General features: G+C 42.0%; 1 protein-coding gene and 1 pseudogene across 3 annotated transcripts in view; both read right to left on the bottom strand.

Annotated features, from left to right (window-relative positions):
• The window catches only part of CRTC3 (CREB regulated transcription coactivator 3), a 104,489-nt gene that overhangs the window by 48,663 nt on the left and 40,796 nt on the right, over positions 1 to 15,030 (bottom strand). The window lies entirely within an intron of this gene.
• Positions 5,896 to 6,292, bottom strand: LOC132596801 (cytochrome c oxidase subunit 7C, mitochondrial pseudogene; annotated as a pseudogene).

The following is a 15,030-nucleotide window of genomic DNA, read 5'->3' as shown; positions in this document are numbered from 1 at the left end:
CCCGATCTGAAAACGTGGGACCCAGACACTAAGTAGAGAAGACAGGACTCCTGCACACCCGTATACAAAAGCTCCTCCACACTGATATCTGGGATCCGGTGCTGGACTACCCATAGGTAGACCGAGCACATTCTTAGGATACAAGCAAGAAAAGGACAACACAGAAGAGGAAGACTCTATTTGAGAGACTGTCCAATAACATTCAAAGTATTCAGTGTGGGAAAAATCAGAATTTAGCTGGATTTCCTTATCTTTTTGTTTGTTTGTTCTGGATGGCGTAACAGTTTTTATTCTGAAATACATAGGGATGGGAGGTCCAATAAACGCTTCAAGGCCCAGGCCAGCATTGGTCTTACTGCAGGGCCCCAGGCACTAGAAAGCGGATGGGAACCGCACATGGGGAGTGGCAGTGTCCTTGCTGGCTGCCTGAGGTAATGCAGGGGTGAGGGTTAGCACCAGGAGGCTCTCAGTAGGAAACTGAGCAGTGAAGGGGTGGCCAGAGAATTCTGTTTCACATTGTGACTGAATTGCCAGGGCCTGAGCATGGAGAGGAATGACCGAGTGGTAACCCAAGGCAGGGGAAAGGTGGATTCTGGGCTTAGGTCCCCAAATCTGAGAGAGGGTAGACTAGGTGGAGCACAGACCAAACACCAAGGTTCCACGGACCTCAACAGTGAAGGACAATGAGGCCGGGGTGGGAGGGTACAGGTGCTTCCTGAGTTGGCAAGTAGCTAGCCATAGGCAATTCTTACTTAGTTTCTGTGGCTGGGCTTTGGGGGGAGGAGGCGAATTCAAAGCAGTTCAAGGTACTTCTGGGAATTGAATGTCCACTTGCAGAGAGCCCCCGTTTCAGGCTCTCCCCGTTTTGCAGAATTGCATGCTCCTGATTGCTTCTGAAAATACCTCTACATGGATGGCAAATTGGTTCAGGTTTCCAGGTATTAGGGTGGCTGATAGGGCGGGGGCGACATGGCTAATGCTGATAGCGGAACTCTTTCCGAGATGAAACAGGACACGTGAATCCTCCAAAAGAAGCAGCGTTGTGGATTTGCAGGGCAACGGCAGACAGGACCACACTCCCAGAGCACTCCCCCCAAGGACCGAGACCTCACGCAGGTGTCTTTACATGCAGCACCATATGCAGTCACCTCACATCACCTGTGAAAGCTGCAGCCTGGGGTGAATGGCTGAACGTGGCAGCTGGATTTCCTTACCTTTCCTGGGAGGAAGATTACTTCCTCTAATTAGACACTATTGATCTATCAATGTGACCTACATTTGCATTGATTCTTTTAGCAGACGTACCCCATCACTGGCAGATCATTAAGTTTGTGGCTAATTAGAAACCCCAGATCTTTCTTACATGACTAACAAACCACAAGCAGATTCCTACTACTAAGCCCATGTTTAGTCATGGAATGAGCTGAAGTTTGAGAATTGGAGAGCTGCTTATTGCCAACTCAAGGAGACTGTCATTATTAAAGGTATATATGCTATAGCATATTCTTTATACGTGAATGACCAAGCCACACTTCTTTCTTGCAGCAAAATCAATTCTCACTTACAGCTGTATTTCTATACGATGTTATTAAAAAAAGGAGAAATGTAATTTGCAACTTCTCTCAAGTGAAATATAGATTTCTAAATGCTAGTAGGATGGCCAAGTACATTCCTGCACTGTAAGAAGTTCTACTGAGTTTTTAAAAATATATTTAAAACATTTGAGAAGACAGAGATTAAGCATATTAATGGTTCCTCTGAAAAGTCTTGATCCAGAATACCATAACCTCAGTATCTTTACAAGGGGATGCCCAATCACTATCTCAAACAGAAACAATTCCACATAAGACAACTCTCAGTAGCTTCATTTGTAGACATTATGATAACTAAAGCGCAAGAAAAAAAAAAATCCTGTCAGAGCAACAGATATTTTTCTGGAATACCACTGTCAATACTAGAAATACATACTGACAGGAGTTGCACTGGATGTGATGATACCGTTATTTTACGGTATGAGGACAATGTGCTAGCCTGAACCAGGGGTCATTTATGTGACAACTTCACCCACCTCAGCAGCAAACCAGGAAGCAAAGAGAGTCTCTAAGCAACAAAAACAGAACCCTCCAGGAGAGCACTTGGAAGGGAGCCCCTCAGGTTCTCCATTACACCTTACCTGAGCCTAATAAACTGGACCACCTGGCTTTTCAGCCCAGAGCAGGTGAAAATAAGGTGGGGATGAGCAACACAAGGGAACAGGGCTGCTGGCTTATCAGAGTGATAAGCAAAAGGACTGCTGACCATAATGGAATCCAGCTCCGTGCTTTCCTTCTACAGATGAGAAACCAGGACCCAGAGAGATGAAGTGATTTTTTCTCACCGTCACACAGCCTGGCAACTTGAACTCAGGATTCTGAGTCTCCTTCAGGGTTCTCTTCACCTCACCATTTTGCCTCCTTTGCTCAGTCACCCACACAAAATCATTTATTTTTGAGATTGTAAGTGGATTTTTGCTGACATATACAGAAAAAATAAAAAATATTTTTCCAGAAATGTTCCAGACAAAATTTTATTATGTTCTCATAAATCTACTGACGACCCAAGATTCAATTAAAGGGTAAGAGCCCTGCTAGGGTATCTGGCTATCTTGCAGTATAAACAGCATACTTACCTTTTATATTGGATCCAACAGTCTCATTTGGGGTAAGTGTCCGACAATATTTTATAAAGGTTAGCTACAAGTCCCAAGGCTATTTATTGACCTTCCCATGCTTCCTCCTACAGAATTAAAATGCTACCTCAATCCTTCTAAATAACTCTATATATTTGAGCTCCCATCTGTTTCCCTCCTCCCCAGTAGAGCTAGAGGTGGAACAGGAGACTGGGTAGAAGTTTAACAGATCATAAAGGCACTACTAGACATGGTGTGTTAATGCTTGGCTCTGAGGTAACCCTCGCACTCACTAATTTGCTCTACAGGACCTCCAGCCGGCCCACAATGCTGTTTAGCTCTTCTTTTGATCATGAAAGACTAACCCCTGGTTCTGAATACATTTCTCTGGGGGGAAGACTGGAGACTTTAAAAGGGCAGGAAGGCAGATTCCCTGAGTTTGCAGCGCTTCTTATTTATATGCAGGCTATAGTTAATGGGCGACGTTATAGGTCCCCTCTTTTAAAAAAGAGTCTAACAAAGGGACAACTGTGCCTCTCTTGGGAACCCAGCCACATTCCAGGATCATTCCAGCCACAGCCAGGGCTTCCTTTGGTTCTCATGATGAAGGGAGGGAGGGAGTCAGGAAGACCTGCCCACTGCAAAGAAGAGGCTATTAATTCATTCCCTGGGGGCTAAATGGAGCATTTTAATTCTGCCTTACAAAACGAGCAGAATAAAAAGGATTTCATAGCTTGGTTAGAGACTCTATTATATCACCATCAAAACAAAACAAAACAACCTTAAAATATAATTCAAAATACTTTACAAATCTCCAGGATCAGACGTGCCAGCGCTCTGCCAGCCCTCCCTGACCTCAGCTCCCCAGCCTCTTCCTTTGCCCTCTGCAGTGTTAAAATTGGGCAGCAGCTGGTGCTCAGCCACGCCAGTGGGCTAGATCTTGAGTTCACAAAACTGTAAGGCTCCTAACTTCTGGGAATAAGGTAAGGCTTTTCTCCCAGCAGGTGGCCAGTGCTACACTATCTTCAGGCTGGTCTTAGTCCAGTTTTACAGGGTACTTTGACTCTCAGAGCCCCTGAATCACCTGAGTGGGTAGTTTTTATTTTATTTTTAACATTGAGACCATGCCTTTTTTGCCAACTGAATTTGGGATCCAATCTTCTCCCAAGGACCAAATGAGTCCTGCTGTGAGGATGAAAAGAAGCTACAAAGAGCAGAGCAGAGCAGAGAAGGTGCTGGCACCCAAACCTTCTAACCTGTGACATGGCCTGTCACCATATCTGTATCTCATGTGTTGCCCCTTCCTAGTCCTTATTTTTAAATGAAAAGTAAAAGGGAAGAAAAGTTAATAAGATAAACTAAGGATAAAGATTACTCTAAAATATGACTGATAAAACAGTTTGTTTTTTAAGGCAGCAAAGGTCCAAACAGAAAAAAAAAAAATCAAAGCAGTCAAAATTATCTCAGAGGACCAGGAGGAATAATCTGTAAAAATAAGAAATAACAACAAAGCATAAAACATGCCCAGAGTGCAGGGTTTAGGGTTCATAGCGGGGCTCTTGTTCCCGGAAGAGGCAGTTGAGAAGGTCAATATCCCAGTGGGGCTCGCACAGGCATCTCACCTGGAGAGGTTGGTGGGTGACATTCTGCTGACCTAGCGGACTGCAAGCGGTGAGACCTGTTATTCTGCCCCAGCACCTTCCCTCTCGGCCCCCACATGGTGTCTGTGACAGTGGGTTCCAACACACGTTTGATGAATTATTATTATGTTTCTAAATAATTAGGATCCAAAGCAGAGTGTGTGATGTATATAGGGTGTAGAGAAGATATTAGAAGCCCTGTTTCCACCACTCAGTTTTCTATTTTTTTTGTGTAATAATACAACAGTACAGGGGTATGTATATATAACTAACAAACAAAAACGTAACCAGATTGGGGATACAAAACTCTTTTTTACTACTAGGATGCATGATCAAAAAGTTTAAATGACAAAATGTTGAGAATTATTGAAACTGGTGATGGCTATATGGGAGCTTAGTATTCTATTCTTTCTACTTTGGGGGATAGCTAAAATTTTCCATAATAAAAAGAATTTCCACTTCAAATCCTCAGGGATGGGCATGGGCATGGCAGAGGTTAATGCAGACCCCAGGCCCCTGCAGGCATATTATACTGTCTTTCCAGGAAATACCACACAAGCACCCACAGAGGTAGAAGTTTTAAACTGTCCATTCCCATCCCCGCCTTCCTGCCTGGTGCAATGTCTTCAGTGGAAAGAGAGGCCTTCTGTTGAGTGCAGCTCCCCTTTGGCTCCTAATATGATCATGACTAGAGAAATCAGTTCTGGGTAAATTGGGTCTGCCCATTTATTTCCTCCAGAAGAAGCTGATTTGCTTCTTATGTGATGATGGAATGATGGAAAGGAACTGTGGAAGGGAGGAACTGGTTTTTGTGAGCTAAGACTTGAGCAGTGACAGGGCAGGGCAGCAGGTGCCTGGCCTAGAGGCAGGTTAAACAGGAAAGCAACTGGCCAGTAGAGTAAGGCCAATGGTGTCCTCAGAGGCCAGAGGGGTCAGATAGGTATTTTAGGTCCGGTAGGAAAGGAGTCAAAGCACCTGAACGTGGCTTTACCCCATCACCTGCCTCTTCCTGCCGTATGAGACAGAGGTGAGGAAGAGTCATGTGTAGGCACGGACTGCCCTTCTTCCCTCTCCTTTCAGTCTCGCTGCATGCTGAATCACGCCAGATACACCACCCTGATTAAACTTGGTAAGATACTTCACTGAGTTTAAAAGAGATCTGTAATTTGGAATTAAAAAAAAAAAAGTAAGGGCGATAAATGCAACAAAATTGACAAAGTGTTGAAAATTATTGAGGGAAATGGGTGGAGGCAGTCAAAAGGCACAAACTTCCAGTTTTAAGATAAACAAGTTCTGAGGATGTAATGTATGGCATGGTGACTAGAGCTAATAATACCATAATACATATTTGAAAGTTGCTAAGATAGTAGATCTTAAAAGTTCCCATCAATGAAAAAAAAAATGTGTAACTGTGTGTGGTGATGGACGTTAACTAGACTTATTGTGGTAATCATTTTTTTTTAAAATCACATACATATTTAATTAAGAAACTAATAATGCAATATTACCCAAATAAAAGTAAGCACATGCTTAATTATCATGTTCTATATTTCAGAGAAGAGATATTAAGGATTTATGCCATAAGTTTATTTACAAACATATCTAGGATGCTGAGTTCAAGAGTTTGATCCTTTTTTCAAAGAGACAGCACATCTCAAAATGCTCCTCTTCATATCTGTCTCATGGATTATTTTTTAAGCAGTTGGTGTCTTACTATAAAGAAAGGTGCTGTAAATCCAGACGCAAAGTACAAAGTCATCATAGCTAGTATCCGCCACTTGTTTTCCACTGAAAATGCTAAATTCTTCCCTGGACCCTCCTCATAGCGGCTCCTACGGACCACTGAGGCTGTGAACCTCCGAATGCTCTGTCCCAACACGGTGCTGTTGGAAGCTCGGCGAAAGGCGCAGAGACTGAAGGTGGAAGAAATGGCAGCAGCACACCAAGCCCGCCTTTCCTCATGACCTTGTTCCCCTGTGTATTGTGGTAATCATTTTTTTGCAATATATACACAGAGCAAATCATTATGTTGTATACCTTAAACTAATACAATGTTATATGTCAATTATACCTCAATAAAACTGGAAAATATTAAGACTGGTGATGAGTATAAGGGGGTTCATTATTCTATTCTCTACTTTAGGGTATATTTTACATTTTCAAATAAAAAGTTTAATTTTTTAAAATTAAAATTGTGACACTATAGTAAATTAAGGGTGTCTTTTTTTCAGCTTTAACCCAATAACTTACAGACATGCAAAAAAAGAGATGAAAGCTAAGTGTTTTACCATATGGCCTGCAAAAATTATTACTAAAATACTTTTCTTCACATGACTTTAAAGGACAAAATAAGTGTATAATTTCACAAAGGAACTAGGAAGGTATATCATAAAAGAAAATGTTTCTAGAGGGAATAAAATAATCTGGAATATTTAGTTAGATATAACAGCACATGGCAATTCTAAACAAAGCATATTGAGTTTTAAAAAAGACAACGAAATGTACATCCTGTTTTTGATTTAAAAGAGCCTTGGGTACTTTTCCTCACCCGACTACTTGCTCATGAAGAGGCACACATAGTGTCCTGTTCCTCCTGGATTCATACAGTCAGTCACAAGAGTTAGGAACGCCCTTACAGGCCTATCAATCCCACTATGCAGCACCCTTGCCGCAGCCATCCAGCCTCTACTAGACCCCACAGGAGATGGGACCCGATGACTTTCCCAGGCAGGCCACTCCTTTTTCATACAGCCCTGCTTCTGGTATATCTTCCCTTAGGCTGAGCTGTAAAGTATCCTTGGGGGAATCTCTTGGGGGAATCTGCCCAGATGAGAGGTTTCTAAAAATTCATCATTATAAGGTCATTCTTCTCCATGAGGAACCAAGTTACCAAAAGTAGGAGGATTTGTCTGTGGGACCAGGTTCTCCATTTAATTTGAGTTCAAACTGCAAATGAGTCTGGGTGCTTGTTTGGAGACTCCAGGTTAAGTGGGTTTGGCATTCCTTTTGTCACCTAATACAAAAACTGGCAGGGCTCATAAGGAGGGAGTCTTTTCTTCTCACCTGCAAGTGCTCCCCTCTGCCTACAGACAGGGGAGAGAAATCCAACCACTCAGACGTGAGCTGGTGAGAGCTGCCATCCTGAACCGGGCCCCTCCTTTGGATGGGTGAATGTGCTACCGACAGCTTCTTGGTTCCCAACAGTAGGGCAGGGTCTCTCCCTTACAAGGAAGGTGGGCCTTTCTCCAGCTCTGGCCTGTGACTGGTGAGGTAAGCCTGGTCAGCCCTGCCTACGCAGGCACGCAGGGGGCCTCACTTCCAGGAAGAGGGAGGCGTGAGGAGGGATGTCCCATTTTGATCCCAGAGCCCCGCCCAAAAGGGCTCTGGGAGCTACCCAGCAGCTAGTAATAAAGGTAATAAAGCTAATGATCTGATCCTCCATCGGCTCCCTGAGTCATCTACCCACCAGTGAGAACCCAGAAAAGGGAACGGCGATCAATCAGCTTCAACTGCCAGAATGTTATGGTTCAGCTTCTCAGATTAGGCACCATTAACACAGCCCTAACTAACTACTTTACCTGGTACCCTAAAAAATGGATAAGGAAAATTATCATCAGTGAACTTGGTTATTTTTGTGGGATTTCAAAGTTTTGAGGTGACTGTATTTCATCTGATGCTCCAACGGTGGAGGTGTGCAATCCGCATGGAGTATAAAACAGAGATTAAAAGTAAAATGGTTCATCAATGCCATAATTCAGATGTTTCCTCTAAAGCCACCAAGAAACTTATTGAGAAATGCTAAAAAAAATTTTTTTTTTCATTTTCTGTGTATTTCACTTGTTTGTGTTTAGGGAATTTTTGATATGTTTTGAAAAGTTTTGGAGTTTCTGGAAATAATTTGTGGTCATGGAGAGACTGACAAGTCATAGGATTAACTGTCAGTGGGATGTGCCACAGCTGGGAAGGGGACAACCAGTGGGAGACTTCTGCCTGTGTCAGGATGATGACTGCCCACTTTCTCCTTTCTCTTCCCTATAGACCAGCTTTACAGCTGTGGGGTTGTGACTTTTAATAAGGAAAACATATTTGGTCTTCCTCCTCATTTCTGGCACAGAGCTCCTTTGGAATTTCCTAAGTGATGAGAGCAGCAAAGGTGTTTTTTGTTATGTTAATCAGGTGACTTTTGGAACACACCTAACGGTAGGGGCTGGTTGTCTGGAGAACCAACCCTGTGATTAGAGGGTCGAAACTTTTAGTGTCCCCCTCAGCACCACCAGAGAGGGGAGAGGGACTGGAAGTTGAAGCAATCGCCAATGGCCAATGATGTAATCAATCATGCTTCTGTAATGAAGCCTCCATAAAAACCCAAGAGGACAGGGTTTGCAGAAATTCTGGGTTGGTGAACACATGGAGATGTGAAGACAGTGGTGTGTCCTGGAGAGGACACAGAAGCTCTGTGCCCCTTTCCCACATACCTTGCCCTACACATCTCTTACATCTGGATGTTCATCTGTATCCTTTATCATATTCTTTTATAATAAACTGGTAAGTGTAAGTAAATGTTTCCCTGAATTCTATGAGCTGTTCTATTAAATTAATTGAATCCAAAGGAGGAGGAGGAGGTCATGGGAACCTCCGATTTACAGCCAAGTTGGACAGAAGTTGTAGGTAACTCGGGGACCTAGACTTGTAACTGGTGTCTGAAGTGTAGAGGCGGGGCAGTCTTATATAGGACTGAGTCCTTAACCTGTGTCACCTGATGCTGTCTCTGGGAAGATGGTGTCAGAATTGAGTTGAATGGTAGGAGAATTGCTTGTTGGTGTCGGGAACCCCCTTTTGCCCATGATGGAATTGGGTGCAGAACCCTTAATAGCCCACTCAGTCGAACTATGGATAGTAGGGCCAGGACATGCCAGGCCAGGGCACAGTCTTTTTCCCTAAACCAAAATCTAGGACTGCCCACTTCCCCAGCGCTGCTGTTCTCCAGTGGGGAAGAGTAGAGAAAAGGCAAAGGTCCACACCTCACAGGCATAAAGCAAGAACTTGCTTCTTGGTGGTTCTTAGATATGGAAGAACAGATGGACCCCACTTAGAGCCATCAGTAACTAAGAAAATTCAGGCTCTGCTGGAACCATTACTTTTAAAGACAACCAACCCGCTTAGATCAAATTATTTAAATAAGAAATATATTTACATTCTTAAATAAAAGATGGACAGTGAAGAGACAACCTCCACCCCTTGTTCCCCTCTCTCCAGTCCCCACCTCCCAATGGGTAATTACATTATTAGTTTCTTGTGACTCCTTCCAACTACTGATTATGCATGTACAGCAAATACATATTATTTCTACCCCCACCCTTTTTTACACAAATGGTAGCACACTAATACACTGTTCTGTACCTTTTTAACTTAATTGCCAATTAAATTTCTAAACCTGATTCCAATTTCTTAGAAGTTCTTTCTCTAAATTCTCAAGATATAAAAATAGCCAAACAGGGACTTCCCTGGTGGTGCAGTGGTTAAGAATCCACCTGCCAATGCAGGGGACACGGGTTCGAGCCCTGGTCTGGGAGATCCCACATGCCACAGAGTAACTAATCCTGTGGGCCACAACTACTGGACCTGCGCTCTAGAGCCCGTGAGCCACAACTACTGAGCCCGTGTGTCACAACTACTGCAGCCCATGCACCTAGAGCCTGCGCTCTGCAACATGAGAAGCCACCGCAATGAGAAGCCTGCGCACCGCAACAAAGGGTAGCCCCCGCTCGCCGCAACTAGAGAAAGTCCGCGCGCAGCAACAAAGACCCAACGCAGCCAAAAATAAATACAGTAATTAATTAATTAATTTTTAAAAAATAGCCAAACAAAAATATTAGAAAACTCAACAAAAGTAAAAACCATCAGAGAACATATACCAAGGCTATAACTGGATCACTCCCTTCTAGACAGTTCATCTTGGCCAATTTCTCTAAGCCCTTATATCTATCTCAGAATTACCTGGTCCTCAAAGCCTACGATCACTACCCTCTTCCCTTTCACTGCCTCCCTCTCATCTCCATTTAACCACAGCCAAGCCTCTCCCCTGGGGGGTGGGGGTGGTGTTTGAAATAGAACTTAATGCTCTGTTCTTCTCCTCTCACCCCTGTGTCTCTTCCCTTCTCCACAGCTAAGTTTCCTGATGAAGGAGTTGCCTCAACTACCTCCTCAACTCCCACTCACCCCTCAGCCCCCGACCCCTCTACTACACTGAAACTTCTCTCCCCAAGATAACCATTGACTTTCCTTGTTACTAAATGCAACTGGACGTTTTTCAGCTCTTAAGTTACCTGACCTCTCAGAACCATCTGAAATTACTGACAATTCACTCTCTTTTGAAAATGTTCTTCTTCTGGCTTCTGCGACTCCATGCTCTCCAGTTTCCTTCCTACCACTGTGGTATTTCTTTCCAGTCTTCTGTGCTGACTCCTGAACTTCCCGACCATCCTTTAAGTGCTGGCCTTCTTCAGGACTCTGTCGTATAACTCTTTATCTTCAGCAGGGACCTCTCACCAAAGCTTCAGACTTGTAGTTCAACAGCCCACTGGACAACTCTTCTAGGACTACCTGGCAGGCATTTCAAACCCAGCATGTTTAGAAACGAATCTGCCATCTTCCTCCCATACCAGCTCTATCTCGTGTATTTCAAATGTCTGGGAATGGCACCACCCCACAGCCAAGCCCTGGAAGTTTGGGGTCCTCCTTGAGCACCTCCTCCCAGCCCCTCCCCATCCCAGGCATCTCCATGTCTGGTCACTCTGACCTTCCAAACATTTCTCAAATCTACTACTATCCTCAATTTCCCATCTACCCATTCCCCGGAATTACTGCAACAGCCTTATAATTGGTCTTTTTGTCTCTAATCTTGTTTCCTCCAATCTAGCTTTCACAATGCAGTCAGAGTAATCTTCCTAAAACACAAATCTGATCACATCATTCAACTACATAAAACCCATTAATGACAGGATTTTTAAAAATAGATCCTAACAAGCCGATTTTTAAAGTTCACCTGGAAAAATAACTATGCAAGAATAGCTTGGAAAAATCACTGAAAAGAAGCTTGAGAGTGAATAAATCCCACTAGAATTTTAAAATGTAATATAAAGCTACAGTAATCAGTTAAAACATTGTGATTCTGGTGTATGAATAGACACATAAATCAATAAAAGAGAACGGGAAGTCTTGAAATATAAGCAAACACATGTGGGAATTTAGTATATGATAAAAGTGGCATTTCAAATTAGTGGAGAAAAGATGATTATTCAATAAACAGTGTTGGGACAACTGGCTAGCAAACTGAAAAAAAATTAAGTCAGATTCACATTGCATACCCTATGTTAGCATAAGCTCCTGATGGATCAAAGATTTTAAATCTAAAGATGAAGGCACAAAGTATTAAAAGAAACAAAGAGAAGAAGACTTCTTACAAAGCCCTAGAAGCCACTGAAAAACATTAAAGTTTGATACATAAAAAAATGTAAATGTCTGCATGGAAAAACAAAATCCCATCACAAAAAAAGACAAACGGCAAACTGGGAAAATATTTACAACTTATAACACAGATAAATGTCTACTTTTTTAATATATAAAGAGCTCCTAAAAAGTCAATAAGAAAAAGATCAACCACCCTAAAGAATTAAGAGCAAAAGAAATGAACAGCTTGTTCACAGTAAAGGTAATACATAATACATAAACATAAGAAAAAATGTGCCTCACTCATAGTAAGAGAAATGTAACTTAAAAGAACACAGAGACATGATTTTTCATCTATAAGACTGACAAAGATCAGTTGATAAAACACTGAGCTGGGGAGGATGTGGGCAAACAGGCACTTTCATACATGGCAGGTAGGGATGTAAACTGGTGCAACTTCTATGGAGTGTGAACTGACACACCTATCAAAGCTATAAATGCATATACTCATTGCCCCAGCAATTCCACTCCTAGAAATTTTTCTCGCAGTTATATTTGCATGTGTATAAAATTATATGTGTATAAGGTTGTTCATTGAAACTTAGTTTGTAACTTTTTTTTAAAGTCTGTAACTTAAATGTTCATCATTGGAGAACTAATTGAACAAATTATGGTAAATCCATACAATAGAATACTGTGCACTCAGAAACAAACCAACCAAAACAAAATAAGAATAAGGATGCTCTTGGGGAGCTGATATAGAAAGATCTTTAAGATATATTAGTGAAAAATGCAATGTACAGGAATGTGTATGGTTAGCTACCTTCTGGGTAAAAGGGTGGGGTGAAGTGAATTATATATTCACATTTCCTAATACTGCATAAAAAATCCCTGAAAGAATAAACAAACTTGATAACAGGGGTTGCCTGTAGGGAGTGAACTGGGTGACTAGGACAGAGATGGAAGGGGTATTTTCACTGCACACTCTTGATTATTTTTAATTCTGAACCACATGAATATAAATACATATATATTCAAAACACAACTAAAATTAAAATTAAAATTGAAGAGCATATTACAAAGCTACAGTAACTACACTGATATGGAAATGGACAGAGGAAATGGGCAGCCATATCAATGTAACCAAACAAACAGAAAGGGACTTCCCTGGTGGCGCAGTGGTTAAGAATCCGCCTGCCAACACAGGGAACACAGGTTCAATCCCTGGTCCGGGAAGATCCCACATGTCTCAGAGCAACTAAGTCCGTGCACCAGAACTACTGAAACCTGCACACCTAGAGCCCATGCTTTGCAACAAGAAAAGCCACCACAATGAGAAGCCCGTGCACCGCAACGAAGGGTAGCCCCCGCTCGCCGCAACTAGAGAAAGCCCACACGCAGCAATGAAGACCCAGTGCAGCCAAAAATAAATAATAAATAAAATTAATTAATTTAAAAAACCAGAAAGAATCATATAACAAATGAATTATTCAAGAACTGAGACAACAGGTTGGACACAGAAGAAAAAGGGTGGGATCTCTGTCTCAAGGCTCAAGACAAAATAAATCCCAAAGTAATAACAGTATTAGAGTATTAGTATTAATATGGGTTAAAAAAATTGGGTGAGTGTTTGAGAAATCTTGACATGATAAAGGCCATTCTAAACATACAGATTATAACACGGAAGTCACAAAAAGATCAATACATTTGCCTCATAAAAATCAGAACAGAAAACTCCCAAACCAAAAAAAATTACTAAATGGAGAAAATATTTGGAATATATATGGCAGATTGTGGTGGACAGACTCTAAGGTGTCTCCTGATGATCGCCACCTCCTGGTTCATGCCTTTGTGTAATTCCCTGCCCTTAAGTGTGGGCAGGATCTGTGACTTTTTTCTCACCAATAGGATATGGCAATGGAGTGATTCCGTTCTGATATTTGAAAGCCTCTGTCTTGCTAGCAGAGGCGTTGGAGAGACTCCTCTTCACTGGCCTGGAAAAAGTAAGCTGCCATGACATTAATGGCCATGCTGGAGAAGCCCACGTGCCAAGCAAGTGTGGGTGGCCTGTAGGAGCTGAGGGGAGTCGCAGGCAAGAAACTGGCGCCTCAGTCCTGCAACCACAAGGAAATACACTCTGCCCAAGGGAGCTGGGAAGCGCATTCTTGGTTCAGCCTATGATGAGCCCACAGACTCATCCAGTATCTGCACTGCAGACTGGTGAGACGCTGAAGCAGAGAAACGAGATAACCCGTACCAGACTTCCCACCTACAGAAACTGTCAGATAATAAAATGCATGTGGTTTTGAGCCAGAAGCTCATGGTAATTTGTTACACAGTAACAGAAACCCAATACACAAAAAGCCAATTTCCTTAATACATAATAAAGAAGTCTTAAAAACCAATGAAAGGATAGAGTACTCAACAGAAAAACAGGCAAAAGACTTAAAAACATAGTCTACAGAACAGGATATACAAACCGTCAAAGAAACATAGAGATGCTCAACCTGTCTTTTGTGTTATTGTCCTTAGCACCTTAGAACAGTGCCAGACAAGTAGGGGCTGCTCAATATTTATTTGTTGAATGAATGAATAAATTTCACTCATAATTAAAGGAATGTCAATTGAAACAATGAGATGCTATTTCTTACCCAATAGATTAGCCAAGATTAGAAAGATGGATATAATTTGAATAGATGTTTCTCCAAAGATAATATACAAGTGGCCAGTAAGTACATGAAAAGATGCTTAACATCACTTTTCATTAGAGAAATGCAAATCAACTACAATGAGATATCATCTCACACACATTAGGATGGCTACTATGAAATCCACAGAATGTAACAAGTGTTGGAGAGGATATGGAGAAATTAGAACTCTGTACACTGTTGGTGGGAATATAAAATGGTATAGACAGTATGGAAAACCATATGGCTGTTCCCCAAAATATAAAACAGAATTGCCAAAAGATCCAGCAATCCCACTTCTAAGAGTATATTGGAAAGAACTGAAAGTAGGATTTCAAAGAGATACTTGCACATCTACGTTTACAGCAGCATTATTCACAATAGCCAAGATGTGGAAGCAACCCAAGTGTCCTTCCCTGCATGAATGGGTAAACAAAATGTGTTATATACATACAATGGAATACTATTCAGCCTGTAAAAAGGAGGTGATCTTGTCACATGATACAACATGGATGAACCTGGAGGACATTATGCTAAATAAAATAAGCCAGTCACAAAAAGACAAATACTGTAAGACTTCACTAAT

This window comes from Globicephala melas, chromosome 2 (genome assembly GCF_963455315.2).
Source record: "Globicephala melas chromosome 2, mGloMel1.2, whole genome shotgun sequence".
Lineage (NCBI taxonomy): Eukaryota > Metazoa > Chordata > Mammalia > Artiodactyla > Delphinidae > Globicephala > Globicephala melas.
Note: the sequence above shows the minus strand (reverse complement) of the source record. Positions and strands in the feature narration are given on the sequence as shown.